Source organism: Chrysemys picta, chromosome 1 (assembly GCF_011386835.1).
Source record: "Chrysemys picta bellii isolate R12L10 chromosome 1, ASM1138683v2, whole genome shotgun sequence".
In the NCBI taxonomy this organism is placed as follows: Eukaryota; Metazoa; Chordata; order Testudines; family Emydidae; genus Chrysemys; species Chrysemys picta.
In genome coordinates, this window is record NC_088791.1 from 179364405 (window position 1) to 179379591 (window position 15187).

The following is a 15187-nucleotide window of genomic DNA, read 5'->3' on the forward strand; positions in this document are numbered from 1 at the left end:
ACCCTAGACTCCAAAACCAGTGTCTCATAGCTCCCAAGCCCCCCAGTTGCTAACACACACACTCCCCCAGAGCTCCACTCAGGCTGGGACTTTCAGGGCTTCTACTCTAACCCATTTGGGAACAATGTGGGAGGAAAGCACGGAACACAAACTTAGCAAAAGGACTATCTTAACCACCGTGACATCATTGTTAAAGCACTTGAGATTTACAGATCTTTGAAAACAATCAAAGGTCCTGAGATGCACTTTCCCCATGTCTAGTCTCACCCCTTCTGTGAGGCAGAGGTTTGTCAGCATTTCAGCATCTCTCGCCCTCTATCTAACATGCCCCCATTACACATGTCAATCGTCAGCCCGCCTGGACAGAGCAGCACTTTGCTTTTAAGTCTCGTCTACTTATGTGTGCAACTGGAATACTTCAGCCTCCCCAGCCAGCTGTAGAAAAATAACTGTTCCATGGGGTAGGTCAGTAGTTCAAAGTCGATAGCCTCAGAGGGTAGTCCTGATGACTTCCTAGTGATAGTCCTTCACTGAGGAGTCAAGCACCTACATAAGAACAGCCATACTGGGTCAGACCACTGGTTCATCTAGCCCAGTATCCTGTCTTCAGATAGTAGCCAAAGCCAAGTACTTCAGAGGGAATGAACAGAAAAGGCAACTATCAAACGGTCCCCTGTCATCCACTCCCAGCTTCAGGCAGTCAGAGGCTAGGGACACCCAGAGCATGGGGTTGCATCCCTGACCATCTTGGCAAATAGCCACTGGTGGACCTGTTCTCCATGAACTTATCTAATTCTTTTTGAACCCAGTTATAATATTGTCCTTCACAACATCTCCAGGCAATGAGTTCCACAGGTTGACTGTATGTTGTATGACAAAGTACTTCCTTTTCTTTGTTTTAAGCCTGATGCCTATTAATTTCCTTGGGTGATCCAGGGTTCTTGTATTATGTGAAGGGGTAAAGAACACCTCCTTATTTACTGTCTTCACACCAGTCATGATTTTATAGACCTTTATCATATCCCCCCTTACCTGTCTCTTCTCCAAGCTGAAAAGCCCCCATCTTTTTAATTTCTCCTCAAATGGAAGCAGTTCCATACCTCCTAGTCATTTTAGTTGCCTTTCTCCGTACTTCTAATATATTTTATTTGAGATTGGAGCGACCACAACTGTACCTTTCCTGGGCAGGGCTATTATGGGAAATGCAGTTCCATAGGCTCGCTTGAGGCAAATTTAGACATATGTTCAACACATAATACAAATGGAGCTCATAGACTATGAAGATTCCACAACCTCCCTACAAAATTTATTCTAGTGCTTAACCAGCCTGACAGTCAGGAAGCTTTTTCTTATGTCCAACCTAAACCACCCTTGCTGCAATTGAAACCATTGCTTCTTCTCCTATCCTCAGAGGTTAAGGAGAACAATTTTTCCTCCCTCCTCCTTGTAATAGTTTTCAAGTACATAAAAGGTTGTTATGTCCCCTCTCGGCCTTCTCTTGTCCAGACTAAACAAACCCAATCTTCCCTCATAGGACACGTTTACTTGCTGCGTCCGCAGGTTCACTGCTCAAGGCCAATGGGGGCTGTGGGAAGCGGCGCAGGCTAAGGGACGTGCTGGCCGCCGCTTCCCGTAGCCTCCATTGTCCTGGAGCCGCGATCGGCCGAACCTGCGGACGCGGCAGGTAAACAAACCAGCCCAGCCCACCAGGGGGCTTACCTTGGCGAGCCGCGTGCCAAAGGTTGCCGATCCCTGCTCTATGCCATTATCTAAATCATTGATGAAGGTATTAAACAGAACCAGACCTAAAACTGATCCCTGCAGGACCCCACTCAATATGCCCTTCCACCATGACTGTGAACCACTGATAACTACTCTCTGGGAATGGTTTTCCAACCAGTTATGCACCCACCTTATAGTTGCTCCATTTAGGTTGTTTTTGAGGAGGTCACGTAAGGCAGTATCAATGTTGGCCTGGTATTAAGATTTCTAGAAACCTTCTTTTGTCAGACTACATTAGTTATGCAAAAAGAGAACAAATTTTCTCTGCAAATTTTCTTGCAAGCATGTGTATTAGTTTTAACAGATCCCATATTGAGCAAAAACTAAAGGGAAATAAGATCAGTATTTCAGTTCACCAAGGTTTGAACTCTGTGATGACCTTTAGTGAACCTCTGTTGTTGTTTTAAATCAATTTGTTCCTTGGAGTCATTTACAGAATGATAGATACAACATAAAAGTCAAAGTCCACATTTAAATAAGCCATTCAAGCTTACTAAATGAAGACACTCATCACCTATACTTCTTTACCTAGTATGTTTTTAGTACTATAATAACAATAAATCTATTTCTCTCCAAAAGTTTTGATTTTTTTTTAAAAGAACCACCTTCAACTTAAAAAAAAAATAAGCACAAAAATGTCCCTCTGAAAATGTTGTACGTTTCATAGTTACAAGTAACCCTTAAGACTACTAGAAAAGTAATTCACCTGGGTTTGCCAATTTAATCATATTGTGCATTTGACTTCATGTTGTATTTAATGCATTCATGCTCTAAAAAGCATGTACCAGAGGATCTCACCATAGATGGCGATAATAAAGGATTGCAGGCCAGTCCAAGAGAAAAGCAGGAGTTCCCATTCACTACTGAATGCCTGTTCACTATTTATTGTCATCTCTTGCACAATGAAAACTTGCACATAAGTATGTGTACTGAACTTATAGTCAAGTGCTCCTGTCAGTTAAATGTCAATTTCAATTCTGTCTCTCAGGCTGTACAAGGAGGGAATGCTGAGACATTAACAAGAAGTTTGAGAGCACAGCAATGGCCCAGGCAGTGAACTCTTTATTTGCTCTAAATTTAGGTGTCCTGCCTGAGAGCTCACTGCATGAGATGTCAACTCTAGTTCTGGCAATTTTTCAGTTTTAATATGTTTGTAAAATTCACTTTACAGCAAGTTTCCCCTTGAATGCCATTAAATCAGATGATTAACCACAAAACATTGTCACCTCTGACAAGTTTTGTTTGTGAGATGGCTTACTGATGTGTCACATTCCAGTCTTTAGTCCAATAACCATTAAAGACAGCAATCGACTCTAGCACATTTAAAAAGGACAGATCACCCCCTTTTCGGAAGTGACTTCATTTTCCTTACCAAGTTCCGTGTGTTGTATTACAACTCTTTGTAAACAAACTCCATAAATTTATATATCTGATCATTTATACTGCCATGACTCAGTTAAATTCCACCTGGCCTGTGCTGAATATAGCAAACAAATACCCACAAAATACTCCCAGAATCAAATAGAACTTTCTTTTGAAAAAGGTATCTTGCCACAAGAAGAGTGAAAGGAGTAATAAGCAGAATGAGTCAACTGCATATCAGCCACCCTAACGCTGAATCATTCCCAAAGTCAGAAACTCCATAGTTCTTAGAACATCATCTCCATGTTTCGAGGATTTCCAGTACCACACTGGTGCTTTCAATTAAAAAAAAAAAATGCACACCACCACACTCAAGGGAGACAAAGAGTACCCCCACACAGCCACACAACATAATACTGTGCACATCAGGAAGGTTTGATTGTGTAATCCTAATTTATTATCCTATGACCCAAAAGTACATTTCTGTACGTTTCAGTTTTGTTAGTAATTGAGAGAAGTAAGGAAAACCCTCAATTAATATAATTGTGTAGGGGACAAAAGGCAACCCTGAAGGGCTGTGGGGACACCAAATATGTGGCAAGTCCTGATATACAAACCTTCAGCTTATAAAGCAAAGAAGAGATGCCCCCAGGGGCTGCACGTTATGGAAGGTAAATGGTGAGAAAGCACCTTTTTGCGCTGAGGTGGGGGGGGGGGGGGAAGAGAAGAGTTGTGTGTCATACACAGCAGATGGGGTCGAGGCGGGGGGGGGATTCCTAGCCCACAATAAACTGTGGGCGCCTTCGGAAGGGGCGGGGAGAGGAAATGAACAACAAGAGGGGCGAGCAGAGGGAAGCATGGCCTTGCCTGCTGCCGTGCAAGCAGCAAGAGGCGGCGGTGGATCGGGGGGGGGAGCGGGGTTGGGGGGATCCTGGTTTAATGCTTCTGGACCCCAGGGTTTGTTTCCCCGCCCCCCAGACACGCAGCCCCGGGGAGCTGCTGGACGTGCAGCGACCGCGCACAGAGTTCGCGTTGCCTGAGCCCTGCACCCGGGCAGAGGCCGGACGAAGGGGGGAGTCTCTCTGGAGCGGAGGTTGCAGGGAAAAGCGGGGCGGCGGGGGACGCAAACTTTGCCACGCTCCCAGCTCCCCCCAAAGGCGCAATTTTGAGCCAAACTTTTCGCTTTCCTCGCCCGCCCGAGGCAGCCGGGGGGGGGGGGGGGGGGAAATCACCGGAAACAATCCCTCCCCGCCCAGCCAGCAGCAGCAGCGCCCGCTCTGCGGCCACCCCGGCATTGTTCCCAGCCGCCTCCCTCCCCGCTCGGCGGGGCCAACCCCAGCCCCTGCCCGCGGGCCGGCGCAGACACTCACCCCGCCGCCAGCCCGGCGCTCCTCCGGCCCGCAGGCGCCCTGCGTGTCCCTCTCACGGCCGCGGAGCCGAGTTCTCTAGGGCCAGGCTCCGGGGAGCGTTTCCAGGGCAGGGGGAAGAGTCTCCTCCCGGGCTGCACGGCAAGCGGGGCAGCCTCCCCTGCCAGGCAGCGCGCGTACACACACACACAGCTCGCTGCCTGCCCTCCGCCCTGGCTCGCTCTGCTGCAATGGCTGGGAGGCTGACTTTCATCCTCCCCTCCCTCTCCACCCAGCTGAGCGCAGCCCAGTCCCTCCCCTCTCCATGCCGCTCAGCTCCTCTGCCAAGTTTCTGCTTAACCCTTTCCTGGCCCCTCCCGCCACAGCGAGGGAGGGGCAGAGCAAGAGAACTTCCTCTGTCTCCTGCTCAGCAGGGCTGCCTCTCAGGCATAAGGGAGATTTTAGGACAGGGTGGTAAATGGCTCCCAGGGAATAAATCTTGCTTGAAATCGAGCACCCGAAGAGAGGAAAGGCATCCTTGGGAGTGAGACTGGAAAGGGCCAGTACTGCCAACCCCCAGCACTCCAAAATCATGGCGCCAGGGCCTCCAAAGCCCCTGAGATTGGTTAAAACAAATTAGTTTTTAGAAAATAATAAACTTGGGGGTCTTTCTCGTTGCCTTCTTGTTTTTGAGACTTTGGGGTTCCCCAATCACATGGCTCCAGAAGCTGGGATTTAAGGAAAGAAAACAGATATGGTGAGCTGCTCTGTAAGTTCTCCAGAGTTGACAATGGTGATGAAGAGAGTGCAGGGGACAGAACTGCGTCCTTCCTTTCCCAAGTCCTGCCCACTGAACCAGCATTTTCACTGCTAGACGAAACTCTTGTTATTGGCCTTCAATCTTTGCCTTTAGTTCTAATATTTCAGTGAAGTGGTACAGTGGTAGTAATGCTCATAGCTAAGGTTGAGCAGAACTTTGTGTTTAACATATTCAGGGCTACCAAATATTTTGCGAGGTGCTGTCCAAACCTATGTGAAGAAGACACTGTCCCTGCCCCCAAGGAATTACAATCTAATGTCTAATTTCTCTTGCTACAGGTATTCTAGTGCCATTCCATGGAAAAAGTTGAAGATAGATATGGGATATGCTGCTGCTTTATTTGTTTTATATATGCAAAACCACAAAATGTCTGACCTTGGTCACATCCTATCTGTACAAACAGAGTGCTTGTGCTCAGAGTCTGCAAACATAACAAATGGGTTCATAAGTACTTTGCAGCACACTTTAAGATTTTTATGTACACAGCAAAAAACATGGTAATGCTTGCCTTTTCTAAAACAACACAGAATGTTTGCCTTTTTAAAAACAAAGTATTAAAGGAGGAAAGAAAACAATACATTCACAACTACATACAAGCAAATAACCATAAAAAACACAGGCAAACATTCTAGAGATAGAACAGACCCAAACATACACGTTTTTAAAAACTACAAAGGAACTAACAAATGAATATATTCAAACACCTTTTTTAAATAAATAGACATATCTAATAATATAACTACACAAATAGCATCTGGATTCCAGTTTCAAAAATAAAAGAGACGTGCACATGGCTAAAGCCAAATATTTCAAACTACAGACTAATGAATGAAACAGGATGTTGAAATATTAAGCAAAATCTCTTGTACTTTGGAATGTACGAATTGTGTACTAGCAGAACTAATAATGTATTACTCAACCTATTTTTTTAAGCCAATGAGAGATTTGGCGAACTTCATCATCTTGTTTTTTTTTAACCACATTTTTTAAGAAGCACCAGTATTTTCTAAAGCATCATTGTATTTGCACATCAGAATCCCTGTAAAATCAGTCTCTGTATTATGAAGCATAAACTAATGTTATGGCTTGATCTTGCCTAACATTGCAAGAGAGTTTTGCCACTAATTTCCATGGGAGCAGGCCATTTATTTGTGATTTTAAAGAACTTCTCTTTAATTTTTTACTTCTTTAAAATTCTTTATCTGAAAAATGCTTCAGTGCTAAGCAGCTGGACTATCCAGGGGAAAGGGAATTTTCTCATTACTGCAGCAATTTACCAGCTATTTCAATCAAGTATGTCGGTAGTAGATGCCTTTTCATTCTTAACCTTAGGGAATGTCTTGCATTGAGAAGGAACCTACAAAATGAGGAATTGTGAACAAGCAATAGTAAGAATGCTTATCTGAAATATTCTGTAATAGGACTTTTAGCAAAATATAAAATGAACAGGGCTTGGAAAGCATCTTTTTATGTGGCACAATCAGTTGAGACTTTTAAGCAGTGTTGTCATTTACAAACCAGTTTATTTTCAGTATTTTAAATCATATTTATACAGGGCTAGATTCTGACACCCTTACTCACACTGAGTTCTCATTGGGCAGTTCAAATGACACTGCCAAATAAGGTAATACTCCATATGCGTAAAGGTGGAAGAATCTAGCCCGTAATGAAAAAATGAAGCAGTCTGCCAGACTTTATCAAGCTATTCGTATATATTTATTGGTTCTTTGTGTTGCTTGTCTTCAACCAAAGCCAAATACATGCTCATTTCCCCGACATAGACCATGTACATATGTGCTTGTCTGATGTACACACACAGTAGATAATCTAAGTACATTTTTTCATTACAGACAATGTGAAGGATAGAGGGCTACTTTTTCAATTTTTGCTTTAGGGGGCTTCTTCATTGTCAAATCATCTACAAGTCCTAGACTTTTTATGACAGCTAGAAAGCCAACTACTTTTGAATTGCTCTTGAAAGAAATATAAATTTACAGAAGTTACTGTTGAATTGCTTCCCAGAATTACAAGCAATTACCGGAAAGTTGTTGGTACTGTGCTTAACATTTGTGAAGTGTAAACCTATATTTGCCATAGCCAGTGAGCCATTTCTACTTACATATTACATTTCTCACCAGAAATTTCAAAATAGATCAAAAGCAAACATGCCTCTGTATTACTAACCCCTGCAAAATCAAAATGTAATTGCATTTTTTACATTCTTGAAGTACAAATTTGATCTTTCTATTTAGCTACGTGAAAACAGTTTAAAAATTGTTGACTTATACATAACTTTCTATTTGATCGCCTTTATGCTTAGGAACATTATTTTCATAAATGGTTAACAAATCTACAATACAATTCCAGTTAGAAAAAGATTGTCTGTCTGATGTTGAAATAAAATACATAAATGGATAACATCTTTTCCCACATGGGCCATATATTTGTAAAAGCAATCTTACAAAACTTCCAAACTCCCATGAGCTTCAACTGGAGGAGGATTAGGCTAGCCTAGCTTTAAACCATGCTTGTGACATGTTTGAGAAGTTAGATGGCTTCACAGAAATATATTTACACAAAAATTCTTATTCTAAAATAGTTGGTTAGGTTCATGGACAAATGATTAAATTCCATCCTTGATTCAGCCCAATTCAATTCATACAATATGTCAGATTATCCACTTTTGGGAAGGTCCCTTCTTAGAAAATCAGATCACCCAATACTGCAGCCCATACACAGGTGAAAATCACATTGACACATCTTATTTATTGCATCACTGACTTAATGAGAGTTTTGCCTAAATAATAATACATAATATAACACATGACTCTTATCTAGTGCTCTTCATCCATATATCTCAAATAAGGAGATCAGCATCTGTCTTCTAATCAGTAGTAATATCTAGAATTAACTTAAATCTATGGGAGTTGTACTGGTGTAACTGGGGGCTGAATTTGGTTCAGAGTGATAATTTCTGTGTAGACATGCCATTGTTCATACACAGTCTTGGTCATGTGAGTAGTACGTTTATAATCATTGTAAATGAAAAGTAATTGGATCTTTTTATAAGGGTGTTTGCAAAGGGGAGTCACCAAACCTGTATATAAATAAAAAAAATATCAAAAGTGTGTACCATTATAGACCACTTGTCTCCGAAAAATGAACCGAGTTACATTTCCGAAATATTATAAAACTCTTTGTGTATTTACGGAGGTTCTGTGAATTCTTTTAGCATTCATATTGGCATTCCTTTTCAGACCAAATACTTTTTACAAACATTATGAAGAAAAGTCATTCCATAAGAGGTACCCTCAAGTTCCTACCAATATTTACTCTCTTCTTCTTTCTTTTGCTTTCATATTCTTCCACGTTTCTGGAATTTCTCTTTCAGCTGGATGGGCTATTCTAAAAAAATATTTCTCCCTATTTCATTATCAGAAATCTCTGGATGATTAAAAAGTAGACTTCATATCATGACTCTTTGATATAAGAGTAATAACCCAAGGACCAGATGTTATAGCCTTTTCAATTACAAAAACATGTCAAGCCAGCTGTACCCCATAAACTCTCATGGAGACATGCTTGCAGTATGTGGTTGGTTTTGTCCAGGCCTCCAGTGTACTGTATCTGTTTTTATACACATACTAGGGCTTGTTCCTGTTTATTTGCATGTTTGTGTGTGTGTGTGTGTGCGCGCGCATGAGATGTGTGTGCTTGCCTACATCCTAAGCAGGGGTGGTTCAATGTATTTTGCCGCCCGAAGCACGGCAGTCAGGGAGCCTTCGGCGGCATGCCTGTGGGAGGTCCACCGGTCCCACACCTTAGGTGTCCCCGTCGTCAAATTGCCGCCGAAGCCGCGGGACTGGCGGACCTCCTGCGGGCATGCCGCCGAAGGCTCCCTGACTGCCGCCCCCACAGCGACCGGCAGGCCGCCCCCCGTGGCTTGTCGCCCCAGGCACGTGCTTGGTGCGCTGGTGCCTGGAGCCGCCCCTGATCCTAAGTAGGAACTACCATTTTGTCCTTATATTTTTTGTCAGGAAAATCCTAATTAATAGGACTCCATGTTTGTCACGGAGGTCAAGGAAGTCATATAATCCGTTACTTCCATGACCTCCATGTACTTCTGCGTGACTAAATCGTAGCCTTATTAATAAGTAATTAATTATTAATTTTTTACACTTTGTGCCCCTGTAACACCTTTCATGTAAAGAATCACAAAGAGCTGTACAAACATTACTTGATTAAGCTTAAATAATTATCATATCCGGGTTAGTAAATACTTGCTTTCTGTCTTTACTCATGGGAATACATCCAGTACTTGTAAACTACTGCAGTTTGATGTCACTGTCTAAAAAATTCCTGAAAAATGTTTATTTCCAAGAATGATGTTATAATACACTGACTATCACCATTATTGATAGCGTGAAGTGATGCCCAGAAGCAAAATAGTCTGGAGTTATTACTTCCAGGGATGACATCAGAGAGCACCAGTATAGCAGGTATAAAAGTCTGTGTGAAAAAAACCATGGTATCCATGGGTTAATAGTATTGCTACACATGGAGATGTCCCAGTTTTTATGGCTGCATCTGCAACATCTTTAGTCTATGCATATTCTTTGTTGGACTTTGTCCTTACCCTGGTCTTCCTCAGTGTTTACTCAGGCAAAGATGTCACTCACATCAGTAAGAACAAACTGAGTAAATCTAAGGATTTGGCCCTCTGTCAGACTAAACAGCTAGTGGTTATCAGAGTACAACACCATTGTTTCACAGTATCAGGTTGCAGCCTGGCTATCATCTGATCTGGATAACCCTTTGTATTGGTTCTTAAGATGAGACAAACCATGTTGTTGAAACTGTATGTTCTAAAATAAAATGAACACTATGTACAAATTATACATACTGAAAGCTGGCAGCCCGTGCCCAACAATAAAAAGAATAAAGTTTGAGACTTTAACATTAGGAAATAACTGAAAGGACAAACTAAGTTGTTCTCTATGTTCAACTTTGAAAATAAACTATGCAGTAAGTAAATGTTTCATAACAGATATCTATGTTAATTATATATTAAAATCAAGAAAGTACATGAATATAAATGTTCCTAATTTAAGTGCTCTGACTCAGGAAATGAGAATGTTATGATACTGTTTACTCAGCTGTGTTGCATATCCTCTATATTTTATGTTATATCTTTAACTACACATATATTAGTATAGGACGGTTCATCTTTAAAGGAATAACAGAAATAGAAAATATAACATATGTGCAATGCAGCCAAGTTATTACTATGGACAATCATTTTTACTCTACTGACTTTTGAACACTTATATTCGTAAATTTAAAATTAAAATAACTAAAGTTTTGGTGTTTTAATATCCCAGTTTGTTTTTCCTCAAAAAAAGAATTGAGAATTATTAAGTGTGAGGCTCCAAGAACACCTGAGAAAAAGTAACTAGGGCCTGTTCATGTGTGTCCAGAACACTCCCAGTTTCACTGAAGAACTGAGAATGAGGGCACCTAGCAATCTCAGAAGATTGGGCCATAATAATTAGTGGTAAAATATCTCTGTCTTTAGGACCAGGCCTTGTGACCTTAAGAAAAGAGCTAGTAAGTGGAAAAGTAAGAAATCTGTTCTTTCCCAAGGATTTTGTGGGAGTCAAAACCTCAGAGCCTGCTGAGTGCTGAAGCTAAGACCTGTAAGGTTTTCCTGTCCAATGATGAATGGGGCTGAAGACAGATAATTTTGTTTTAAAAAGGCTACAATTAACAACTTTGACAAATGCAGGAAAACAGACTAGAAGTGAAGATAAGATGCAGTATTATCTGAATATTGCTGACACCTCCCATAAAGCCTGCATGCACTGACTGCACAGCGCACTTTTGAAAATCTGGACATCATTTGGGTACCTAAATGGGAGCTGAGCTCTTCTGAAATCTCGTCCCAATTGTGGGTGCAGAATACTTAAGAAAATCTGGCCCCACATACATAAAACTAGTGATTTTGTCTACCTTCAATTGTTGGGCACTCAACATTTTGAAAATCAGAAACACAGATCACTTCAAATTGCCTTAAATTAGGCACCCAAAAACTGAAGCACCCACTATTACCAGGCACTTCTGACAACATAAGCCATATGTGGCTTTTTTGTTTGTGTGTTTGTTTGTCTTTTTTTAACTTATTTTTATTTATTTATTTATTTTATTATAATCACATTAATGGTATAGATAGCAGATCCAACTAAATACCCCTCAGTGGGTTTATTAACATGCAATATTCAAGTCATATTAGGAGAAGATGGCCTTAGAAAATGTTAGATACATGACAAATCAGACTTTAATGTTGTTGATCTTAAGACTGCATGTCACATAAATCTGGCAGGACCAGGATAGTAGTCTGACTCACCATACACCAGATGGCAACAGTTATGTTCATACAGGGTGTGTCCCTCTGCCAGGAGTGGGGAAATTTCTCTTGCTATTTTTTGTATTGTTTGTCTTATCAAAGAACTGCTTTCACAAGATTACTCTTGCTTTAAAAACTCTTTAGTAAGTGCATGACTTATTTCCAAATATAAACTTCAGCTGTTGCAGGCTGTGCCTAGAATTTCTAAATTTAATTTTGTAAAGATTGCAGCTTTTTTCTGTCTGATATATAATGAAATAAAACAAAACACACTTGAGAATATTTTCAGTAGACAGTCAGTCAGGGTTTTGATTCACAGCACACAATCCTCCTGTCAATGTTCTTTAGGGTGACCAGACAGCGAATGTGAAAAAGCGGGACAGGGGGTGGGGGGTGATAGGAGCCTATATAAGAAAAAGACCCAAAAATCTGGACTGTCCCTATAAAATCGGGACATCTGGTCACTCTAATGTTCTTCAAACAACGTACTTCTAAATAAACACATTGCTGCCCAAATGGCATCAACTACACAAAAGCCTCAGTGGCAGGATAAGTGTTGTTTAACTGTGGACTTGGCCAGAAAATGGTAATTCCATTTCACAGAGGATTTTGAGATTTCAAAATTAGGTTTTATTCCAGTATGGGCTACAGTTAACTTCCTTTGGTAGGACAGCAAGATTTGGATCATTCTCCCAAACCATGCCTCCCTAATTGAAAAGATATTGCATCTTAGAGCAGTAGTACCTTTCTTCTATTTCTTTGGCAGGTGGCTCTGTCTAGTTTCCAAAGAGATATAGAAGAGATTAGAACTGAATGATATGTTTGCAATAAATAATTATTCATTTTTTATTTGTGATTTATCTATGAACAGACCAACTCTTATTAATATGTTCATTGTTCAAAATTATTTGACACATGATTTGTGAGCTGATTGACTTCACCAGACTTTGTTTCAGTCCCTACCTGAACGTGTTTCAGCCCAGAGATGGCTCATGACCTATTCACCCAAACTATTTTTTCACTTATTTGCCATTTGTAATTAATTATTCATTCTGTTTGACTGATCGCTTAAATCACATGATATTATTTCTTCTCCCTGACTGGATGATTTCCAGGCCTGCAAAAAACTTCAAAATCACCAGTGAACACTTTTTGTGTAAAAAAATATTTTCAGGAGTATTCCCAACACTCTCTATTTCCACAAACAGAAAGTTGCTCATATGAATGTTTGAGGAAAGCTGGGAAAAGAGTCCATAAATACCATGGAAGCAAATTCACAGTTTTTATTGCAACAAATATTTATGGTTTTCTGAACTCTCTCCCCAGTTGTTAGGAGGTTTCCTTCATTTCTTACAAGAAAGAGACAAGGTAAATATTAATTATAATTTCATGCAAATTGGTCTTCATTACACCGGACTGTACTCTTTTTTCAGAAGCAGAGGCTCTAGCATGAGTCAACGAGTAAATTGTTCTTACACTCACATGACTAAAAGACTGTACAAATTATTATCTGAAACATAAAGACTTCTATTATCTCCAATTTACACTTTTTTGTTTCTATTCTCAGCTTCACTCTCACTGAAAATTCTCCTGTCTTCCCCAAGGGCCAGATTTTGCACCGCCCAGATGCAAGGAGGGGAAGAATTACGCATTGGATCATACAATAGAGTTCTTCCTAGATAGCAAATTCCCTTTCCTCTTTTTTCCATTAACTGAAATATGAACAAAAATATCATAAAAAACTTTTGAATTTCGACTAGATCCATTCCTGGTTGAAAAATGGGTGGGTGAAGGGGAAATTTTCATGAAAATATTTTGTGATTTTTTTTTGTCAAAATTTTTATGAAAAATCTAATTGAAAAAAAGTCAACCAATCTATGCCATTGATAGTGGTGGGCCTGGGAGATTTCTGTTAATGAATGTGATACTCTAAACACACCTGCTTTTGTTTTGGGGCAGAAACACCATCCTATAGCTTTACACTAGGTAGAAGAGAAGGATCCTGCCAAAGAGATATGTTTTCAGTGATCAGAAAATAATCTTGTCCATGGATTCAATTACAATCTATTAGATCAAAAACTTGACACATGTCATTTGGGTTCAGACTCATTTTTCTCTTTACTTTCCTCCTCTGCCCTCACTACAATACACTTCAAATTTGCCCCATGATAAAGACCAGAATATCAGCGGGTAGAGGAGTAGTGGTAAATAGAAGAGTTATCTCTGAGCTGGTGCCAGAATGAGTAAGAGATGAAACATGCATATACTTTTATTTATAATTATACTGGGAAAAAGAGATGTCCCTAAATGAACAATATTTTAATCTGCATGGGCCTAATCTCATATCATAGCAGCCATTGATTTTAGTGGGTGCAGGATCAAATCCCATATGCTCTGTCTTTGTATGTTTAAAATTTGTAATAAAATATAAATGAAATAATCTATTCCTAAAGGCAGATTTTCATTCTCCATCCATTCTCATTTTGCTAGATCTAAATGTTCTTCTTGAATGCCTAAGGGACTTTGTTTGGCACAGTCCTAAATTGGCTTGAATCATATTTATCCGACAGTTACCTGCAGTCTATTTCCAAAGGTAATTTGTGTCCTTTTGCTGGTGCACTTATTTCTTGTGCTCCACAGGGTTCCACTTTGGCCCTGCTCTTATTCAGCATTTGTATACTGCCTTTATGCAAGATTATTCATTGGTATGATATTGGTTTTCATTTCTATGCCGACAAGGCACAGATCTATGTGTCAACTAAACCTGCAATTTCAAACTATGCTATTACCATATTGACAAGTTGGTGACTATAAAAGACTATATGAGCATCAATTTTCTTTAGTTAAAATCAAACAAAGCAGAGTTGTTTATGACTGGCACTTGAACTTTTAACCCATCTGTGAAATTCAACTTAGGTTCATCAGTTAAAAACCTTGTTTTGGTTTTTGATTGCAAGCTTTCCTTTTAGTGTTGCATTCAGAAAATTAAGGCCTCCTTTTAGTTGAAATAAATGTATATTGTATATTGCTCATTCACGCTTTTATCTTCCCTAGACTAGATTACTGTAATGCCGGCCTTGCTGATCTGCCAATGAGACTGTTTATCATATTTCATCTTGTATACCCAATTCTGCTTCCAGGGCACTATATTGTGCAGAGAAACAAATACATTATACATCTTGGCATCGACACACTGGTTATCTGTTACCCATGGGATCTACGTTAGCTATAATTGCTGTTGACCTACAAAGTCTTTCATGAGCAGGGCGCCGAGTGTATCTTAGATTTTATATTAAGATGTACTCATTAAAAGCCAGATTCTGCCACAAGTGAAGTCAATGAGAACTTTGCCACTGACTTCAATTAAAACAGGCTAAGGCCCTATATGATCATTGTTCCAAGTTCTTAAAGCTAGGATATGAACAGTGGGAGGCACCTTTCTGCCCTTATGCCCTATGACTGCAGAATAAGTTC

The 15187-nt window shown here is 40.3% G+C and overlaps 1 protein-coding gene across 5 annotated transcripts in view; it reads right to left on the minus strand.

Annotated features, from left to right (window-relative positions):
* NRIP1 (nuclear receptor interacting protein 1) overlaps positions 1-6403 on the minus strand; it is a 150743-nt gene extending 144340 nt beyond the window's left edge. For all 5 annotated transcript variants that reach the window (XR_010594383.1, XM_042855727.2, XM_005294636.3 and 2 more), the window contains exon 1: positions 4515-6403. The gene's annotated coding sequence lies outside the window, so the exon portion shown is untranslated. The remainder of the gene's footprint in view (positions 1-4514) is intronic.
* Between the last annotated feature and the right edge of the window lie 8784 nt (positions 6404-15187).